This window comes from Temnothorax longispinosus, chromosome 3 (genome assembly GCF_030848805.1).
Source record: "Temnothorax longispinosus isolate EJ_2023e chromosome 3, Tlon_JGU_v1, whole genome shotgun sequence".
In the NCBI taxonomy this organism is placed as follows: domain Eukaryota; kingdom Metazoa; phylum Arthropoda; class Insecta; order Hymenoptera; family Formicidae; genus Temnothorax; species Temnothorax longispinosus.
In genome coordinates this window covers 1,106,566-1,121,629 of record NC_092360.1, presented here as the reverse complement: position 1 = coordinate 1,121,629, position 15,064 = coordinate 1,106,566, and the positions used below count along the sequence as shown (strand labels likewise).

The window sequence follows — 15,064 nt, the reverse complement described above, 5'->3', positions numbered from 1 at the left end:
TTGAAGTATTTTGAAATTAGATAATACGAAAGCTACCTCCACATTTTAGTATATAAATGCAAATGCAATAATTAGCATAAAGTATATTTTTAAATATTATTATTCATCAATTTCTATGTTATTATCCTACACAGTTTATCTATTCTGTCTATTCTGAAATCTATTTTGAGAAATTTATCGAAAAAATTCAAAATTTGTTTCATCACTGTGATCGTCAAGCCGTAACGTGTTTCTCGTCGAAACGAGATGACGAGGCTCTAACTGAAATTCCACGTCAATTAACGGGACGCATTGTACTGACCAATTTCTCACTCGTTGCTCGCCGCTCAATTGTTTCTCTTTTTGCATGCTGCGGGTGATTCGTCAATTCATTCGACATGCGCTCTCGGTGTGCTTCTTCATCTATCATTCATTTTGTATTTGCTTCTTTTACGGATTTTTCTTGTGATGTGTGGGAGTAATAAAGTTTCTATTTATAATTAACTTGTTTGGGTTTTATCTTAATAAATGTTATAATATTGCAAATTTGCTGTTAATCTTGCTAACATTATTTTTCAATTTTAGCTTTTTACTTCTAAAAACATTAGACACATAATTTTTTATATTTATTATAAATTAAAATTTGTATTTTTGATAATATTACTATATAAAACTTTGTTCAAGAGAGTTTTATTTCTTTAAAAATTTATCATGGGGAGTGTAAGATCAATATTTTTCATTTTTCTTCTGTTTAAAACATTGTTTTCTATATCTTTCTCTCTTCTTTTTCCTTCTTTCTTTCTCCACGTGTCTATTGTTCGCTGCGCGGATAGTTCATTAAAATCTTAGATGACAATTCATGATTCTCTAATGTTTCTCTAAACGGATATCAAGAGACCGAATTTCCTTCAAAGTTCCGATAATTTTTTTAAGTCATGAAAGGTAATGAACTACGAACAATCAATTTGGACTCGTGAACAACTGATGGTGATTCGTAACGAGATTCATTAAAATTTTGTTTATACTCGTTAAGCAAACTAGTCGACTATGTAATCGGATTTCATATTGATGAATACTTATCTTGTAATATCAATATAATTATTATACCAATTATTAATATATTGCCGTCGAATGGCCTTTATGTACATTAATAAACAAACTAAAATGAAATATTAATTATTCGATACGATTTTTCTGCCGTGATACGCGCGCAGATCTATAATTATCAGTATAGGTACTTTAGCGATAAATGTATTTTCTTATAAAATTATTCGTTTGATATGCGGATGGTTATCAATGTAAATATAAAAGACGAAAAACAGCAATCGCGTTAGAATGTGTGCTTATCGTATGAACTATCCTCTTTAAAGATCACCGGAATCGAGCGGCGCGCGGTCACGTTTTCCGAGACATCGGTCGCAGGTTCGCAAAGTTCTTTTCCATATATTTCATACATCTCTGTCGTCTACGGCGTATGACAGCACGGAATTTCATTTGACAAGGCCATGCGAGGGGGACGTCGAGCACGTCAAAGAGATACCATCGTTGTTTCTATCCGCGCGTGGAAAGTGCCGCATGCCACGTGTTTCTATGCGCGGTCGAGCGGCGCTGTGGACGCGTCACGAAATTTTTCGCGAGACACATTTCTCTCGAGGTGCACGCGTTTTGATTCGATATTGCATATACGCGAATTTTTGGAGCCCACGAAAAATGCGCATTGGAAGGCTGCGCCGATTCGAATCATCCGCTCGCGGAATGTTAATAGATCGACGAAATTCGTTGCGTATTCTCACCACGTGTTTAACATTATCATTATAGACATGCTCGCACTTAAAGGATAGAAAAGACAAAGGAAAACATTTGGAATGAAACGGATATACAAACACATTTAAACGCGATCTTTATATTGAGCAAAGAAAATATAGACTCGCGCAACGACAGCAAACGTGATAATCCAGAAGTAACGTCTGCAATGGTAATAATTAACTGATGCACTTAAGAAAAGACTAGGCGAGAATAACTCGCATGACTTTTCGTTGTCAAGTGAAATATTAACGATGCATACGATTGCAGAGAGAAAGAGAGAGATAGAGAGGGATAGGAGCATTCTGCATTGCTCGCGTGTATTACGTAACGGCGAAGCTATCTCGATTACGAAGCGCAGGTGTAAATTTTTAATCGCTCGTGCGCGATATGAAATTTATTATTCCGTTTTGATATTCTCGTGCCTGCTACGCGAAAGTATTTACTATATTTCCGATATCTCTCGCGGCAATTTATCCGGCGATTTATTTTAACAACTCGTATACACACGCGACTGCTCGTTCAACAGCACGTTGCGAATGATGGCTCTGTTAAAAATATCAATGAACACTGTGCCCATACCGATTCAATTATTTATTTTCACATTACGAGCGTGCTTCGGTGGAAATTATTTAATTAGGATTAATTTACGCGTATCGACGTTCCGTTATTCCATTCTCGATATACTGCATCGGTGCATCATTACTGAATAATATCGAGAATTTGAGCGAAACAAATAGCATGATATATAATATAATAAAAGAATTTTACTTCCTTTCCCCTGATTTTAATGGATCACTCGCTTTTTCTAACAAAGTTTAAAATATTTTTGAAACTACCGTGCATTAACCGATCAAATGCTGTTTATATATTGATACATATTAAAATCTATGTATCACTATTTTACTTTATAAAACAATTTTTATCATGTATCTCTAACAAAATTGCACAAACTTTGATTATATCTATACTTATATGCTAAAGATTGACATATTTTTGTTTATTTATAACGTATCATTCTTTGTTTGTCCTTATGATTGAGAACTTTATAATTTTTCATGATACACATTTTATCAGCAAAAATTAGATAGATATTTATTTACACAAATTATTCGCGTAAATAAACGATAATTCGAGATAAAGCGCGTTCATGTCTAGAATGTAATTTTTAACGCATGTTTGTGCTGATGTATGCGGCTTCGTTTCGAGAGGAATGCCATATAATTTCCACTCACGATGAGCATCCATCACGTGCACTAATATGTACACAGAGACATATACAAAGAGAGCAAAAAAAATACCATTTGATATACCTACACCCAATTTACAAGCCCATTACATTTCATGACTTAAAAAGCGCGTTGGCTATATAAAATAATTCTACAATTCGGTTGTAAATTTTGGCACCGCGATAAAAATGTTCGGAATCGTGAATGTGTTTTGCAATTTTCACAGTTGCGGGGGACGGTCCGTATTTCTGTCGAATAAAATGGGAGAAGGAATAACAGCGCGGAAATCCGTGCATCGCATTTGACGTAGCGTGCCGCTCAGCTGTCAGTGCGTATCGACGCGTGCAAAATATTCACGCCAAACGCGCGCAATACTCTAAACGATCTCCCCTCTTTTCTCCACAAAATTTTCGTGCGATACCACCAAACGGCGCGGCGGGCAGCTTTTAACGGTTTGTAGACGCAGGCATGCGAATACGCGCGCGTACATTCGGTGGTGCGTGTCACCTATGCGTGTCACGCACGACGAACACGTTTCCGGCACTTTGTGTCTGCAGTTGCACCTACGTATCTGTCCGCGACCGCCATCCGGTGCGGGCTTATAGTTAAACCGTAAGGCGTGCACGGGGACGCTTTTGTCTACCGGGAAAATAATAAGTACCATCCCGTCATTAATGTTAGCGAAATAGTTGAACAGCATTCTGCTTTTGAGTTTAATCACGTAAACCTGTGGGCAACTGTATCACAGCCATGAGAATACTGTTTTATAGAGGTGTTTGCGACATTGAATCATGTATTTGGGGAATATGGATATATTACATCTTAATTATTTATATTTTATAATACTTATTATATTATAGAGAATTATATTTATATTTGTTATTACGAAATACAAGATTTAAAAAATCCGATAATTTTTCACTTTCTCGAATGATTTTAAAATTATTGTACCTTTTCGCTGTGGCGATAGCTGAAACCGTATTGACTTGCGATTACTTTTCACGCATACGTGAATAATTTCGTTTCGGTAGAACGCCTCCACCTGCTAGTCAAAAATCCGTGTTACGTTCTCGACACGTGTGCTACGTTCTCGACACAGTAAAACATAGAGCGTTCTATCGACAAGTCTTAAATGAACCACGAGAAAAAAAGAGAAAAAAATAAATATTAAAAAGTTGACATCACGATATACGTATGTAAAAGTTTCATGACAATCTATAGTTAAGATTTTGAATCAAGTTTCTTTATTGGCGGTATTACGACTATTACGGAATATAAAGAATATAGAGCGGTGAAAGGAAAGAAAAGTGGTTATGATACAGCGGGACCGATTTAGTTTTGCATAGCACCGTTGAATAACCGCATACCATGCGAGCCGCCGATATGCGAAGCACTCGTGTCCAGATTCGTGCGGAAGTACGAGGCCCTCCTATTAATGTCGGGCAGCGATGTTCATGCGAACGTTAATAATTCAGATGGTAAGGAGAATAGCGAATGCCAGGGGAATGGCTTTGGTTTTCTTTGCGCGCGTCGAGGACAAAGGCGAACCACGACAAACCAGCTGGCGTTAACGCTTACGCTTTACCCTTATCGCAATGTCTTTCATGGAAGAATTGCCACAAAGGCAGAACGACGCTTTAAAGCCATTAAAGGTGTTGACGTGTGCAGTTGTAATCTCAGAGAAAGAAGGAGAAAGAGAGATAGCGAGAGCTTCTGCTGAACTAGTTTTATTACTGATATATAGAAATATAGAGAACATGTATATTTTCTATCAACATATTTTGCGATATACAGGTGATTGTAAAATACAGGTGATTGTAAAATATTGAACAATCTAAAGTATATTTAAGAAGTATGCAGTTCAAGCAAAAATAATTTTAATTATAATGGTTTTAACATAGAACACTGTAATATAAGAAAAATTGATCAAATATTAAATAATTTTACAAATAAAAGCTGGGTCTAATCAACCAAATTTTAAAGAATTATATATGAAATAGGGGTAGAAAAGACTGAAGAAAATTCGGTTGATTAGTTTTATATGCGAGCTTTATATGCTCTAGCTTTATATGCGAGCAAAATTATGGACCTTTGATCGCGTAGCAAAATTTAGATTTAGATTTATAACTTTTATTAAGAGTTTATAATGAGAGAGAATACACTGATATTTGTAAGAGAGGTATACAAATGGGGAAAGTAAGTGGCAGAAAATGCGTGCTTTCCGGATACCGTTTGATCCTCCCTGTTAATAAGAGATTGCTGCTCCCATGGCGGTTCAGCCCTGACCTGAACAGGAGGCAGCCACTGGTGTTATTGCAATCTCGTATCCTACTCATTATGATGGGCCAGTATAAAGCACGCAGCTTCAAAAACGGCACTCGATTCAAAAACGTGATTATTACCAGCCCGGTAATGTACCGTAACTATGCATTGATTACACTCCTGGACGCCAGCCTTTCGTAAAGATCAAAAGATGTGGTATACCACTGTATTGTACGATAACATTGAGACGTAAAAATCACGAATAAATGTAGCGTCGCGTGTGAGAACGTGACTATGAATAAGAGCGTGATGTAACCAAAATATTTTATAGTGAGTAATCTGTTACTAGAATTAAAAGAAAATAATCAGATTTTCTATTTATAAATTTATACTTTTTGATTGTTTGAAAAATTATTAGCAATAGGTTCTTTGTTTCGAAAAAAGAGAGAGATCAAAAATAATGATTTTTTTCTACTCTGCATGCGTGCGAAAAACTAGGAACGATGAAAAATACGTCACGCGTTTACTTTCTGTGAAAACGGAAACTGCAATGTTTGTTGTATTTATGCAACTATACACATGTTGTCAACGAACGAGCTGCGTTCAGGAACCTGCATGCAGCAATATAATCGGGGTTGCACGCGCAAACATCCCTTAGGGATACCGCACTCGGTTGCAGCATAGTGCAACATTTGTACATTCTGCCCGTCGACTTTGTCGTTTATCGCTCGTCGTTTATCGCTCAGGTCCCAAAACGAGCAATCCCGTGCGCGCGCGCGCGCGTACGTAATTTACAAATTCTACGGGGTTCCTATCGCGTTGCGGAATACACATTTTACTACGTGAGTACGGGAATAGTGAAAACGGGGGGGGGGAGGTGACACGGTACCGGTCGCACGGGACCTTCGTCATGTTACCGCGGACGCGAATGAAAATGTAGGTGTCGCGTGTGGGCAGACGCACCACACGGGGGTAGTTATTTTCACCGCGGGAACGTGACTATTGCGGGCTGTGCACTACGATTAGGGTGTGTGATAGAAACATCGTGATATGAAAGGGTTACTCCCGATACGCGGTATGTGTCCATTTGTCATGGTTAACATCCGTCCGTCTATCCGTTGGAGGGTTGAGAGCCTCGCCGTAATAGCGAGTTCATTCGAGGAATTCGCCAGATAAATCACTTCATCTATCGCGTCAAGGGAGATATAACGCTCTTGAATTCCTCTCGAAAAATTAAACGCGTTATGAAACGCGTAATCCATCCCGCGGCTTGGCGGCGATTGCCAGTGATGGATTGTTTTGGTGTTCGCGTTTTTTATTTCGCGATATCTTCTCGTTGAACGATCAATTCTCGCGAATAAGTGTGTATTTATTTTGCGCTTGTTTCTACATTTACGCGCGCGTTTTCTGAACGCTCGTACGATGAGATAAACCGAAGAATGATCGTTTAAAAAAATTATATTCCATGTGATGTAAATTTTTAAAAAAGTAGCACGTATACCAGCGGGTTTCCACGGGTTATCATCTTGCGTTCATCGTATTCACGTGGACACAAAGTACGCGTGTGTCACGCTACAGTAGCTGTCTGAATGCAAATTTGCGTCGGCTTATTTATTACCGCCGCTTTTTTATCCCGTTGGAATACTTAAAGTAGCTTTTAATGATCCCATCATAATAAAAGTTACCACGTGGGCATATTTCATAGAATATCGATATCACAATCGCATCTTTTAGATTTATGGTATTTTACATCAAATATATATGACGTAAAAGGACTTGACATCGAATCACGAATATGTCAGTAACCGGGTACTTTCGTTTAAATGTCGTAAATCTTTCGAGGCGTAAAAATTACATTTTTTTCAGAATTATGCGATTTTACATCATTCGGCACGCTAAAGAACATAATAAATACTTGAAGTCAAATTGCGAACATTTTACTGTTTATTACAATAATTGCAATTTGAAATAAAATATAAGAATGATGAAAATTAATTTCTAAGGAGTTAAAGATTTATATTTTTTAAAAACTACGATAAGACATTTATTTTACATGATCTAAAAGAAAGCAATCGTTTTACGAATATATCGATCGGTTTTAATCAATATTCGAAGGCATTGATTTTTGGAGGAATTAACGGCAATCTAGAAAGTTGTATGAGTATATTTCTAAATACATTCGAGTTGTTTGACGTTTACATGATAATGTGAAAGTGCCTCGCTCTTTTCGCGAGGACACCATGCTGGAATGCGTTTATCCAATCCACATGCGCGTGTTCGACGACTCTTTCGTTCGCATGCCAACACGAACGATTTTTCTCTTTCTCAATCGGCAAGCCTAATTGCCCGGTTTCGTAGACGGTCCCTAAATGATAAACGTCCTGACGTCAGAATAACGCTGACTACGCGTTTATTCTGGATATCTTTTATATGCAATATTGACAAAAAGCGAAGAAATACTTTTCGTAAAAACGTTACACAGATAACTTTATTAATAATACAATTATAATTCTTTTTAATAGAATAAAGTTATTTGAGAAAACATTAAAACTAGATGACTTAATAATGATAATTAAATGCAAAGAAATAATGTTTGAAAGAAGAAGTGCTAATATCTTTAGAAAAGAGTAAACAAAAAAAAAAGATAATTTTGTACACAGTCTTTCCAGATAATTTATTGCTACGAGACAAGTTTGTAAATGATGTCATAGTGTTCATACATTGCCGTCCCGCAACGCAATTTTGTGTCGTTGACCCATCGTTACCAAGAAAGAAGCGGTTTTCTTCAAACATTATTTAAGCTTGAAGTACGAAGTTCTCAGATAAAATGTCTTGGATTTACATTCTCAGAGGCAATTTGATGAATCCATTATCAAGCCAGTGCCCTGCCTCGTTTTCTGTTTCGAAATACTGTGTTATAAATAAAGGATTTGATCCTTTTTATTGACGAGGGATATTCGAGAAATTCTGTAGGGAAAAGAGATAAATAAAATATATATTTTTTTTTATTGTAAATTATTGAAATAAGTAGCCTCCCTTTAAAATCCTTTTTCCAGTTTCTCTACTGTATGTATATATATTAAATTTAATATTTAATAAAATATAAAGAAATTAGGGAAAAAGATACGCGTTAGATTTATAGACATAATATACCTTATATTTTTTTATGTGAGAAAAAGTTTTGGATGGAAAAGATTTGTCCTGCTCCGTTCTGTTCTTCAAATCTCCTAAATTTGCGGTCGTAGACCCGCTCGTATTCATGCATAATTTATGCACACGCATGAGTGGGGAATACGGTACATCGTATGCAGGTGGTAACTGCAAGTAGACTGCAATTACGGTTGCTGTACTTGCACTTTGGAAACCCCGGCCGCCGGCGAGATCGTTTGGTCGTCGTGGGTTAATCGGATGACCCTATCTCGAAGCGGCATGTTCGCGAAATTTCCAACGCGCTCATGCTCTGTTACGTTGTCGTATACGCACACCGCGAGCGAGTTTCACGGACTCTCGGTGCATTGGTGAAACCAGTTCTCGTGTCGTCAAGAGAAGCGCTTATGCGCTTTGCTTTAATCTGCTTGCACTCCGCATTGATGTGCGATCGCGCTATCTTTCGTATCATCGCCCTTTCCCACGATCGTTTATGTAATATAGTATAGCAATATGACTTTCTAGTTTTTAACGCTGCAGCTTTCAGCACTTCTACATTTTATTCTTGCAAATTATGTTATTATAACACGTAGCGGAAAAATAAAAACACTCTTTTTTATAAATCGACCCCAAGCTATCGATCAAGCCTACTTAGATCCGTTCACTCGTTATTGAGATCTCAACATCTCGAGTACTCGCAACTCGTCGCGTCGCGTAAAAGAGTCACGGTCGGTCTCGCTCCGCGCGTACTTGGCGCGAGACAATACCGTGTCTCTTGATATTATTGCGCAAGACGAATGATAATTTTAAACATACCTATTTATAAAGTGGCCGTCGATTTTAACATTAAGTGTGAATTTGAAATTCTTAAATTATCGACAATTTGAAATTGGTATTGATTAAAAAGTTTACAATTAAAAAAAGTTTAAAATAAATTGTTTATGACCAATGTATGACTCAATGTATGGCGTTTCGTTGTTAATCTTTTTAGTCTTGATTTACAATAACGATTATAATTTGCGATTTTCGCAAATTTCGCAACGTAAGCTGATATACAGCGTTAGTCCGTCTGACAAACCAGCCCATCTGTCTAATGATATTCCGCACATTCTCTAGCTATCGTGTAAACTTAATAAACGTGTTGTCTCACAGGCGACTCTCTCCATTATGTAGTGCTACTCTATTACATTCCATTCAGTAATTTAATAACCGGTTTGTTGTATTCGGGACGCAAACTCGTTACTCGTTACAAAGCGAAGCTTCCCGCCTACGCGATGACCCCTGCAATGTATGACCCCTGATACGAAACCCCACCGGATTTTCGAGGGATGATAGTGGATGATCGCTAACGCCATGTCCGCATTGCGATAGCGTGCGGCTACCGGCCTCGTTGCTTGCGAGAAGATCGGGATCGTGCACGTGGATCATGCCCGTTATCGATCGTGCCGCGGATGCCGGCCGAAATAGACTATCGTAAATCGTAGGCATGGGATATTCGCGATATCGATCGCACGCATCGGTATACGGTACGCGAAGGGTGGTGTTCCTCTATACTGATCGATAAGAAGTAAATATCGTGTGTGTATTTCTGCATATTTGTGTTATTTTTAGTAACGTTTTAAATAAGTTAATTTCCAACTTTATAAACTTTTATGCACATATTTATGATAAATTATTGTACTTAAAAAATTATATGAGATATAATTATTTACATATCCATTTTAGCATTTTTTGGACTGGCTAAGTTCTAAATTGTTTAATTATTTTTTACACTATGTCCTCTATACTAGAATCTGCAATCTAGGGGACGTTGTTTTTTGATATTCTATAAGTACTTCGCGTACTTTATTTTCTATCATATATTAAGTATAATATGTCCAATAAAGTAAAAAATAAATAGCTTATGTTGATAGAGAAGCTAGAAGCTAGACTTTCTTAATGAGAATTTTTAAAACAAATCTGCGTAATTATACACGCTGTCTTTGTCCTTGACCAGGAATAGTCTGGCACACTAAAGTGACTATCGAGGTGACTATGAATAGCCCGCGCGATGTGTGGGAAGCGATGTATGAAAGAGCGAATCAACGCATACACGCCTACAGATTGCAATCGTGGATTTCAATAGGGAATCGCAAATTGGTGGATCCAAAAGTTTTTTCGCGCGATATGATTGGAATTGTAGTCGCAAATCCGACATCATACGAAAATGTTGAATCCGCCGATTGGATTCGTCGTTGCAATATCATGCACGCTGCATTCTGCAACGATCTATATTTGTTTGTTATTATGGCTACGATAAATATGATATTAACGCGCCGTGGTCCACGACCTTTAGACCTTCGATCAATGCAGAAATCTGAAAAGCGGAGAGAAAATTGAACGTGGCGAAAAAATAGAAAGGAGCGCTCGGAATGCATAGCGCGGCATTCCAACCGCGCTGCTCAAGTGAGAGCGAAGTCTCGATGGAGATTCGCGTCTGGCCTCTTCACGAGCGGATTTTCAAGGAGCGCATACACATGCGGGCGCGTGCACGCAGGCGTGCGTAATGGAGCTTACGTTACGAAGCTTTTGCGTTTATAATACGTTCTCCGCTCGGAAAATGCCGGGCGGAGTGCCGAACACGTCGCCGAGATAAAAGCGCGAGTCGAGACGCATGGGGCATATATGTGTATATGTGCGCGTGCATGCGTTACGGATGTGGGACTATAATATCGATATCTTGGAACGAGAAATGAGACCGACGTCGTTCTGCATCTGTTTGAAATGACGAATGTAATTCATATGTATATGTGTTATGTGCTTTTGTACTTTTGTGAGACCATTATCACAGAATTCTTTTAAACATATCGATAAATGTTACTTACAAATGATATTACCTACTTTTTATAGAATTATTAGAAAATCTTATATACAATGAATGTTACATTTAAATATTTGTAATTGCAACGTGAAAATAGCACAGATCAATCTATCATTTATTACTCGCTCGAGGAATTTTCACCACAATAAAATATTTTCGCATCTTACTTCTGTTTATTACTCCAGATACAGGAATTGGCACGTTCGAAGAAATTAACGCTTTTTCTCTCCACGGAATTCTATGAAGTATAAACTATATTTGCGAAAATGTTTTGTTAACACTAGCGGGACGCGTCCGGTCGTGAATGGTGTGTGAATCACGACGAGGTATATACACACATGGAATTCGAAGCACGGAAATTATCGTTCTGAGTATTACGAAAGACCTATGTCACGCAGTAAAAATAGTAGGTGCGCTGGAAGAGAAAGGTGGCCTCTGTAAATCAAGAATGCATCTTAAATCGATTGACTGAATAATTCAGCAGCGATACGTGTTAATGCGATGAGCGAGAGTCTAATTGTGTATACTAAAGATTCCTCGCTTATCGGAAACGCTTACCAGAAATAGTCGTGAAATGGTATTTTAAATTGTCAAGATTATATTAACATAAATATACGTGATATATACTCTTCTTTTCCTCTCTCAATGAATTAAATAAAATTGTTTTTAAAAAAAGTCAATGACAAATTGTACGAAAATCCATATGTTTTAAATTCTACATATTATACTAACAGAATAAAATATTTATTAAAACATTTTCTATTTTTCTTATAATTAATGAAAATGTAGCAAAACAATTTGCTAGAGTTAAAAGCATTGTAATTAATTAAATAAAGGTATAAATTGTGCTTACAGAAATTATAATAAGATACAGTCGAGTAGAGGCGGGTGTGCTATTACATTTTAAAGATATTGAACATCAGATTTTCATTCTGAAAAATTTTGATGTTATCACTATCTTTACTTATATACATAATAAAACTTTATATTTTAATAGTGAGGTAAGATCGCTTCACCTAGCCGCGTGAAAAAGTAGTTCACACAGCCCTGGGACGACCTGTGCCTCTTCAAAAATTAGTTCGCTTAATTCAGCATAGCTAAGCGTTACCAAAGCTCTATATTTTCCTTACTCATTAGTTTAAGGCACGAATTTCTGATCTCCTAGCCGCTTACTTATACCCTTTGTATGGATTTCTTCTTACGAGATAGTGGACGACTGGTTCGCCATCTGTGGAACGTAACAGGTACTACAATACTACATCCGTCAAGGTTCGATTTGATAAGTATTTTGCGTGTTATAAGAGAGAGAGAGTTGGTATCGAAATATTTAAAAGGAAAATATTAAAAAGGAAAATTAGTTCTGATACAACATATGACGCTTCTGTACGTGTTGTATCTATTGATAAATCTTACTCAAAATCGTTCTTCCTTCTACTGTTATTTTTTGTATTTATACTCTTTAAGGCTTATACTGTAATAGTATCTTTGTTAGTATTTTTATGTCTATACTTTATTCGCCACAGTAAAAAATTTTTTGTTAATTTAACACATTTCACATGTCCCAAACGGTTCACCCAAATTTTTGTGTTATTTTAACACAAGTGAATATGTCAAAAAGTAACACAAATATTAACATTAACAAAATATTCAAATAACATAACCACATAATGTTAAATTAACACTTGGATATGTTAAAAATTCAACACAAATTTTTAACAAGTATTTTGAGTAGACCGATTGGAACATAAATACACAATGTGTTAAAATCTTTTTTACTGTGCATTATATAGTATTTTATTTGATTATGAAATTAAATTGCAAACAATTTGTTCGAGTTTACATTTAAAACATTAGAATCGTTCTTTTCTGAGAGGAAAGAAAAAAATATTCAAAGAAAACTCAATTAACGCGCCTGAAACGTCGAAGTTGCTAAGCGCACTCTAATGCTTTCATTATGTCATAATGAATGCCCTATAATGATATTAGGCTCATTATACGCGACGCTTATTAAAACTGCGTGGTTGGTCGACCAAGTTCCGTTTGAATATTCCAGCCAGTAACTCTGCCACGGCTTATATCCTTATCAATTTGCTTCGGTAACGAATTGATTTAACCGTTCGTTGAATGGAGCGGTACAATATAGCATGCTTATCGAAGCGGCGATAATGAAACGCTCAAAGACGTCTCTCTCTCTCTCTCTCTCTCTCTCTCTCTCTCTCTCTCTCTCTCTCTCTCTCTCTTCGTGATATTCATCCTGCCATTTATTAAATTACGTTTGAACACTATAACTTGTGTCGAAAATTATCGTAAATTCTAATATATAACAAAAATCATATCTAATTGTAAGTTAAATGACTAAAAAGTATATCTTTTTCTTAATCTTCCTCTTCAAATGTAATATTAGAATGACGCATTATTTTATACTCACAATTCCATTACGTCTTGACTTTACAATTAAAGCAAAAAAACTAATTTAAGTAGAGAATTTGATGAAATTATAACAGGGAGTGAATTTTGATAAAACTTTTTCGAGTATCAACTTTTATTAACATTCAGTAAATCTTGCGTTTGACCATTAAGTGTTTCTAAATTTATCTCGTTTAACACGTCGTATTTGCGAGGAATGGGATGCCACCTTCTGCTCCTCACACGCAGTTACTAATTACCTCCCTTTCAACAACATTCTGAGATACACGCGTAGGATTGTCGCCCGGCGAATAGTCCGTCTACTCCCGGCAGCTCCTCCGCCTTCGACATTGTGTGCGCCCTTCGAACATTATTGTCCCAAACACGTTTGCATTCTCTCTCAGCCAACACCATGCTCTCTCCCTTTCTCTCTTCCGTGCATGTATCTTGCATGCGTGCTTTTCGCTCCTCCTCTTCCTCCTCCTTCAATAGCAACATCCTTGTCGTACATTGTATTATGTACATTAGTACGCATTGTTTGAAATGCATTCTGTGTTTGCAAGCGATCATCTGCATCTTGCCAATATCATATGTCTTCGTGGATGACAGTTCAGCGAGATGGTTGAAAAGTGTAGGATACGTGCATTAATAATAAGCAATGCATTATCAAAAATATAACGAAATAATTCAAATCCTATTAACATATAGCAAAAACATTTACTTTTGTCATGTACATTTTAGTTGTCAAACGGAAATTAAATTTCTAAGTGCTTTCTTGAAAAAAAAGAGAGTATATTGTCTAAATTAAAAAAAAAAATGATTTTATGATTAGGTACTTTTTTCTTAAATTTACCTAATAGAATTATTTGTTATTTATTTGTATTTTTGTTATATATATATATATATATATATATATATATATATATATATATATATATATATAAACTTTCAGTTAATAATACAAAATTATTGAATCTATATTCTTTCTTAACAATGTTTATTTGCAATTTTATTTAATTTAACTTGAGCATATTTTTCTATCAGTTATCAATTATTGCATATATAGGCAATAAAAAGACAACAAGATAAATGTACTTTTGTAATAAATGTTACTGAATACAACACATACTCTCCGCTCTTAATTCTATAATATATTTATAATATTAATTAACTAATTAAAACTGCGTAAGAAGACAAAAGTAATATGCCACTCGCGAAATATACGACCAATATCTGCATCTCATTTACAGATGGATAGACAGTCGAATCATTTCTAATGGAAAGGTCTTGTACGATTCATGCGCAAACTTGGTCGTAGTTAACCAAGCTAATGTTGATGTGTTAAAGCAATAGGAAGTGACGCGAGACGCGACGAGAA

At 36.3% G+C, this 15,064-nt stretch overlaps 1 protein-coding gene and 1 non-coding gene across 3 annotated transcripts in view; one reads left to right on the top strand and one right to left on the bottom strand.

The window, feature by feature from the left end:
- The window catches only part of Raskol (Ras GTPase-activating protein raskol), a 313,196-nt gene that overhangs the window by 24,968 nt on the left and 273,164 nt on the right, over positions 1-15,064 (top strand). The window lies entirely within an intron of this gene.
- Positions 12,279-12,427, bottom strand: LOC139810832 (U12 minor spliceosomal RNA). The gene has a single exon (XR_011731489.1). It is a non-coding gene; the product is annotated as a U12 minor spliceosomal RNA (small nuclear RNA).